Consider the following 9,767-nt stretch of genomic DNA (forward strand, 5'->3'; position numbering starts at 1 on the left):
ACTATAATACTGCTCCTATATAGAAGAATATAACTACTATAATATTGCCCCCTTTATACAAGCATATAACTACTATAATACTGCTCCTATATACAATAATATTACTACTATAAGGCTGGGTTCACACGTGGCGGAATTTCACTTAAATTCCGCTGCGGACACTCCGCAGCGTTAATCCGCAGCGGAGCCGTTTGTCCATTGACTTACACTTTAATTTAGCAGTGTTCGTTTAGACGAGGCGTAAAATTCCGCTGCGGAGCATAGGCTGCGGAGTGGAATTTGGTGTCCGCAGCATGCTCTGTCTGTTGCGGAGCAGTGGCGGACTCATGGCGGAATTTCTCCATTGACTTCAATGGAGATTCTAATTTCCGCAATGAAGTCCGCAGCTGTCATGCACATGTTATGTGTGCTGCGGATCCGTCTTGCTTTTTTAACTTGACATTTCTTCATTCTGGCTGGACCTATGTATTTCTAGGTCTACAGCCAGACTGAGGAAGTCAATGGGGCTCCCGTAATGACGGGAGCGTTGCTAGGAGACGTCAGTAAATAGTCACTGTCCAGGGTGCTGAAAGAGTTAAGCGATCGGCAGTAACTGTTTCTGCACCCGGGACAGTGACTACCGATCCCAATATACAGCAACCTGTAAAAAAATAGAAGTTCATACTTACCGAGAACTCCCTGCTTCTGTCTCCAGTCCGGCCTCCCAGGATGACGTTTCAGTCTAAGTGACGGCTGCAGCCAATCACAGGCTAATAACAGGCTGCAGCGGTCACATGGACTGCCGCGTCATCCAGGGAGATCGGGCTGGATGCTGAAGGAGGGACGCGTCACCAAGACAACGAGCGGTAAGTGTGAATTTCTTTGACTTTCACAAGGGAAAGTGCTGTCCCTTCTCTCTATCCTGCACTGATAGGGAGAAGGGAAGTACTTTTACCGCAGTCCGCAGCAGCTAGTCCGCATCAATTTACTGCACATTTTGTGCAGATCCGCAGCAGAATCTGCAACGCAGATTCTGTGCGGCATTGATGCGGACAGTTGCGGAGGAAATCCGCCACGTGTGGTCATGCCCTAATACAGCCCCCTATATACAAGAATATAACTACTATAATACTGCTCCTATATACAAGAATATAACTACTATAATACTGCCCCTATATACAAGAATATAACTACTATAATACTGCCCCTATATAGAAGAATATAACTACTATAATACTGCCCCCTATATACAAGAATATAACTACTATAATACTGCTCCTATATAGAAGAATATAACTACTATAATACTGCTCCTATATACAAACATATAACTACTATAATACTGCTTCTATATACAAGACTATAACTACTATAATACTGCCCCCTATGTACAAGAATATAACTACTATAATACTGCCCCTATATTTAAGAATATAACTACTATAATACTGCCCCTATATTTAAGAATATAACTACTATAATACTGCCCCTATATACAAGAATATAACTATTATAATACTACCCCTATATACAAGAATATAACTACTATAATACTGCCCCTATATACAAGAAAATATCTACTATAATACTGCCCCCTATCTACAAGTATATAACTACTATAATACTGCCCCTATATACAAGAATATAACTACTATAATACTGCTCCCTATATACAAGAATATAACTACTATAATATTGCCCCTATATACAAGAATATAACTACTATAATACTGCCCCTATATACAAGAATATAACTACTATAATACTGCTCCTATATACAAGCATATAACTACTATAATACTGCTCCTATATACAATAATATAACTACTATAATATTGCCCCTTTATACAAGCATATAACTACTATAATACTGCTCCTATATACAATAATATAACTACTATAATACAGCCCCCTATATACAAGAATATAACTACTATAATACTGCTCCTATATACAAGAATATAACTACTATAATACTGCCCCTATATACAAGAATATAACTACTATAATACTGCCCCCTATATACAAGAATATAACTACTATAATACTGCCCCTATATACAAGAATATAACTACGATAATACTACCCCTATATACAAGAATATAACTACTGTAATACTGCCCCTATATACAAGAAAAGAACTACTATAACACTGCTCCTATATACAAACATATAACTACTATAATACTGCTTCTTATATACAAGAATATAACTACTATAATACTGCCCCCTATATACAAGAATATAACTACTATAATACTGCCCTATATACAATAATATAACTACTATAATACTGCCCCTATATACAAGAATATAACTACTATAATACTGCCCTATATACAATAATATAACTACTATAATACTGCCTCCTATATACAAGAATATAACTACTATAATACTACCCCCTATATACAAGAATATAACTACTATAAGATTGCTCCTATATACAAGAATATAACTACTATAATACTGCTCCCTATATACAAGAATATAACTACTATAATACTGCCCCTATATACACACACACGAATATAACTACTATAATACTGCCCCCTATATACAAGAATATAACTACTATAATACTGCCCCCTATATACAAGAATATAACTACTATAATACTGCCTCTATATACAAGAATATAACTACTATAATACTGCCCCTTATATACAAGAATATAACTACTATAATACTGCCTCCTATATACAAGAATATATCTACTATAATACTGCTCCTATATACAAGAATATAACTACTATAAGGGCATGACCACACATGGCGGAATTCCTCCGCAACTGTCCGCATCAATGCCGCACCTAATCCGGGTTGCGGATTACGGCTGCGGATCTGCACAAAATGTGCAGAAAATTGATGCGGACTAGCTGCTGCGGACTGCGGGAAAAGTGCTTCCCTTCTCCCTATCAGTGCAGGATAGAGAGAAGGGACAGCACTTTCCCTAGTGAAAGTAAAAGAAATTCATACTTACCGCCCGTTGTCTTTATGACGCGTCCCTCCTTCGGCATCCAGCCCGACCTCCCTGGATGACGCGCCAGTCCATGTGACCGCTGCAGCCTGTGCTTGGCCTGTGATTGGCTGCAGCCGTCACTTACACTGAAACGTCATCCTGGGAGGCCGTACTGGAGACAGAAACAGGGAGTTCTCGGTAAGTACGAACTTCATTTTTTTTTACAGATACATGTATATTGGGATCGGTAGTCACTGTCCCGGGTGCAGAAACAGTTACTGCCGATCGCTTAACTCTTTCAGCACCCTGGACAGTGACTATTTACTGACGTCTCCTAGCAACGCTCCCGTCATTACGGGAGCCCCATTGACTTCCTCAGTCTGGCTGTAGACCTAGAAATACATAGGTCCAGCCAGAATGAAGAAATGTCAAGTTAAAAAAGCAAGACGCATCCGCAGCACACATAACATGTGCATGACAGCTGCGGACTTCATTGCGGAACTTTGAATCTCCATTGAAGTCAATGGAGAAATTCCGCCATGAGTCCGCCACTGCTCCGCAACAGACAGAGCATGCTGCGGACACCAAATTCCGCTCCGCAGCCTATGCTCCGCAGCGGAATTGTACGCATCGTGTAAACGAACACTGCTAAATTAAAGTGAAAGTCAATGGAGAAACGGCTCCGCTGCGGATTAACGCTGCGGAGTGTCCGCAGCGGAATTTAAGTGAAATTCCGCCATGTGTGAACCCGCCCTAATACTGCCCCCTATATACAAGAATATATCTACTATAATACTGCCTCTTATATACAAGAATATAACTGCTATAATACTGCCCCCTATATACAAGAATATAACTACTATAATACTGCCCCTATATACACGAATATAACTACTATAATACTGCCCCCTATATACAAGAATATAACTACTATAATACTGCCCCCTATACACAAGAATATAGCTACTATAATACTGCCACTATATACAAGAATATAACTACTATAATACTGCCCCTATATACAAGAATATAACTATTATAATACTGCCCCTATATACAGGAATATAACTACTATAATACTGCCCCTATATACAAGAATATAACGACTATAATACTACTGCCATATACAAGAATATAACTACTATAATACTGCTCCTATATACAAGAATATAACTACTATAATACTGCTCCTATATACAAGAATATAACTATTATAATACTGCCCCTATATACAGGAATATAACTACTATAATACTGCCCCTATATACAAGAATATAACGACTATAATACTATTGCCATATACAAGAATATAACTACTATAATACTGCTCCTATATACAAGAATATAACTACTATAATACTGCCCCTATATACAAGAATATAACTACTATAATACTGCCCCCTATATACAAGAATATAACTACTATAATACTGCCCCTATACACAAGAATATAACTACTATAATACTGCCCCTATATACAAGAATATAACTACTATAATACTGCCCCCTATGTACAAGAATATAACTACTATAATACTGCTCCTATATACAAGAATATAACTACTATAATACTGCCCCCTATATACAAGAATATAACTACTATAATACTGCCCCCTATATATAAGAATATAACTACTATAATACTGCCCCCTATGTACAAGAATATAACTAATATAATACTGCTCCTGTATACAAGAATATAACTACTATAATACTGCCCCTATATACAAGAATATAACTACTATAATACTGCCCTATATATAAGAATATAACTACTATAATACTGCCTCCCTATATACAAGAATATAACTACTATAATACTGCTCCTATATACAAGAATATAACTACTATAATACTGCCCCCTATATACAAGAATATAACTACTATAATACTGCCCCCTATATACAAGAATATAACTACTATAATACTGCCTCCTATATACAAGAATATAACTACTATAATACTGCCCCCTATATACAAGAATATAACTACTATAATACTGCTCCTATATACAAGAATATAACTACTATAATACTGCCCCCTATATACAAGAATATAACTACTATAATACTGCCCCCTATATACAAGAATATAACTACTATAATACTGCTCCTATATACAAGAATATAACTACTATAATACTGCCCCCATATACAAGAATATAACTACTATAATACTGCCCCATATACAAGAATATAACTACTATAATACTGCCCCCTATATACAAGAATATAACTACTATAATACTGCTCCTATATACAAGAATATAACTACTATAATACTGCCCCTATATACAAGAATATAACTACTATAATACTGCTCCTATATACAAGAATATAACTACTATAATACTGCCCCTATATACAAGAATATAACTACCATAATACTGCTCCCTATATACAAGAATATAACTACTATAATACTGCCCCTATATAGAAGAATATAACTACTATAATACTGCTCCTATATACAAGAATATAACTACTATAATACTGCCCATATATACAAGAATATAACTACTATAATACTGCTCCTATATACAAGAATATAACTACTATAATACTGCCCCTATATACAAGAATATAACTACTATAATACTGCCCCTATATACAAGAATATAACTACTATAATACTGCCCCCTATATACAAGAATATAACTACTATAATACTGCCCTCTATATACACGAATATATCTACTATAATACTGCCCCCTATATACAAGAATATAACTACTATAATACTGCCCCTATATAGAAGAATATAACTACTATAATACTGCTCCTATATACAAGAATATAACTACTATAATACTGCCCATATATACAAGAATATAACTACTATAATACTGCTCCTATATACAAGAATATAACTACTATAATACTGCCCCTATATACAAGAATATAACTACTATAATACTGCTCCTATATACAAGAATATAACTACTATAATACTGCCCATATATACAAGAATATAACTACTATAAGGGCATGACCACACGTGGCGGATTTCCTCCGCAACTGTCCGCATCAATGCCGCACAGAATCTGCGTTGCAGATTCTGCTGCGGATCTGCACAAAATGTGCAGTAAATTGATGCGGACTAGCTGCTGCGGACTGCGGGAAAAGTGCTTCCCTTCTCCCTATCAGTGCAGGATAGAGAGAAGGGACAGCACTTTCCCTAGTGAAAGTAAAAGAATTTCATACTTACCGGCCGTTGTCTTGGTGACGCGTCCCTCCTTCGGCATCCAGCCCGACCTCCCTGGATGACGCGCCAGTCCATGTGACCGCTGCAGCCTGTGCTTGGCCTGTGATTGGCTGCAGCCGTCACTTACACTGAAACGTCATCCTGGGAGGCCGGACTGGAGACAGACGCAGGGAGTTCTCGGTAAGTATGAACTTATATTTTTTTACAGGTTGCTGTATATTGAGATCGGTAGTCACTGTCCCGGGTGCAGAAACAGTTACTGCCGATCGCTTAACTCTTTCAGCACCCTGGACAGTGACTATTTACAGACGTCTCCTAGCAACGCTCCCGTCATTACGGGAGCCCCATTGACTTCCTCAGTCTGGCTGTAGACCTAGAAATACATAGGTCCAGCCAGAATGAAGAAATGTCATGGTAGTAAAACCAATACGCTCCGCAGCACACATAAGATCTGCGGACTTCATTGCGGAATTTTGACTCTCCATTGAAGTCAATGGAGAAATTCCGCCATGAGTCCGCCACTGGTCCGCAACAGACAGAGCATGCTGCGGACACCAAATTCCGCTCCGCAGCCTATGCTCCGCAGCGGAATTTTACGCCTCGTCTAAACGAACACTGCTAAATTAAAGTGTAAGTCAATGGACAAACGGCTCCGCTGCGGATTAACGCTGCGGAGTGTCCGCAGCGGAATTTAAGTGAAATTCCGCCACGTGTGAACCCGCCCTAATACTGCTCCTATGTACAAGAATATAACTACTATAATACTGCCCCCTATATACAAGAATATAACTACTATAATACTGCCCATATATACAAGAATATAACTACTATAATACTGCCCCTATATACAAGAATATAAATACTATAATACTGCCCCTATATACAAGAATATAACTACTATAATACTGCCCCTATATACAAGAATATAACTACTATAATACTGCCCCTATATACAAGAATATAACTACTATAATACTGCCCCCTATATACAAGAATATAACTACTATAATACTGCCCATATATACAAGAATATAACTACTATAATACTGCTCCCTATATATAAGAATATAACTACTATAATACTGCCCCTATATACAAGAATATAACTACTATAATACTGCCCCCTATATACAAGAATATAACTACTATAATACTGCCCATATATACAAGAATATAACTACTATAATACTGCTCCCTATATATAAGAATATAACTACTATAATACTGCCTCCTATATACAAGAATATAACTACTATAATACTGCCCCCTATATACAAGAATATAACTACTATAATACTGCCCCTATATACAAGAATATAACTACTATAATACTGCCCCTATATACAAGAATATAACTACTATAATACTGCTCCCTATATACAAGACTATAACTACTATAATACTACTCCTATATACAAGAATATAACTACTATAATACTGCCCATATATACAAGAATATAACTACTATAATACTGCTCCCTATATATAAGAATATAACTACTATAATACTGCCTCCTATATACAAGAATATAACTACTATAATACTGCCCCCTATATACAAGAATATAACTACTATAATACTGCTCCCTATATATAAGAATATAACTACTATAATACTGCCTCCTATATACAAGAATATAACTACTATAATACTGCCCCTATATACAAGAATATAACTACTATAATACTGACCCCTATATACAAGAATATAACTACTATAATACTGACCCCTATATACAAGAATATGACTACTATAATACTGCCCCCTATATACAAGAATATAACTACTATAATACTGCCCCTATATACAAGAATATAACTACTATAATACTGCTCCTATGTACAAGAATATAACTACTATAATACTGCCCCCTATATACAAGAATATAACTACTATAATACTGCCCCCTATATACAGAATATAACTACTATAATACTGCCCTCTATATACAAGAATATAACTACTATAATACTGCCCCTATATACAAGAATATAACTACTATAATACTGCCCCCTATATACAGAATATAACTACTATAATACTGCCCTCTATATACAAGAATATAACTACTATAATACTGCCCCTATATACAAGAATATAACTACTATAATACTGCCCTCTATATACAAGAATATAACTACTATAATACTGCCCATATATACAAGAATATAACTACTATAATACTGCTCCCTATATATAAGAATATAACTACTATAATACTGCCTCCTATATACAAGAATATAACTACTATAATACTGCTCCTATGTACAAGAATATAACTACTATAATACTGCCCCTATATACAAGAATATAACTACTATAATACTGCCCCCTATATACAAGAATATAACTACTATAATACTGCTCCTATATACAAGAATATAACTACTATAATACTGCCCCTATATACAAGAATATAACTACTATAATACTGCCCCCTATATACAAGAATATAACTACTATAATACTGCCCCTATATACAAGAATATAACTACTATAATACTGCCCCTATATACAAGAATATAACTACTATAATACTGTCCCTATATACAAGAATATAACTACTATAATACTGCCCCCTATATACAAGAATATAACTACTATAATACTGCCCTCTATATACAAGAATATAACTACTATATTACTGCTCCCCCCTATATACAAGAATATAACTACTATAATACTGCCCCCTATATACAAGAATATAACTACTATAATACTGCCCCCTCTATACAAGAATATAACTACTATAATACTGCCCCCTATATACAAGAATATAACTACTATAATACTGCCCCCTATATACAAGAATATAACTACTATAATACTGCTCCCTATATACAAGAATATAACTACTATAATACTGCCCCCTATATACAAGAATATAACTACTATAATACTGCCTCTATATACAAGAATATAACTACTATAATACTGCCCCTATATACAAGAATATAACTACTATAATACTGCCTCTATATACAAGAATATAACTACTATAATACTGCCTCTATATACAAGAATATAACTACTATAATACTGCCTCTATATACAAGAATATAACTACTATAATACTGCTCCTATATATGAGAATATAACTACTATAATACTGCTCCTATATACAAGAATATAACTACTATAATACTGCCCCTATATACAAGAATATAACTACTATAATACTGTCCCTATATACAAGAATATAACTACTATAATACTGCCCCCTATATACAAGAATATAACTACTATAATACTGCCCCCTATGTACAAGAATAATAAAGGACAGTGCGGCATGCCTTTTTCACATCTTCCTGTCGTGCTCTGTAGTGATGGATCTGGAGTACATTGTGGGGTCATGCAGCCATTACTGAGGTTTCCGGGAACAGTAATTATTGATGCTCTTCCTCTCGGTGGATGCTTCTGGTCTCCGGTCCTGGTATATAATGACCTTCAGATGTTTTCTCGTATATATGGCGGTGGAGTTTATTGATATGTACAGATGTGGACTATTGATTTATTAATGGGTGGCTTCTCCTACTGAGCCCTAATGACTATTTTATAACCTATTGTGATGTCCAAAATGGCTGCCATTACAGTTACCGAAGAGGTCACCCAGCTTTTCTA

This window comes from Rhinoderma darwinii, chromosome 2, assembly GCF_050947455.1.
Source record: "Rhinoderma darwinii isolate aRhiDar2 chromosome 2, aRhiDar2.hap1, whole genome shotgun sequence".
Classification (NCBI taxonomy): domain Eukaryota; kingdom Metazoa; phylum Chordata; class Amphibia; order Anura; family Rhinodermatidae; genus Rhinoderma; species Rhinoderma darwinii.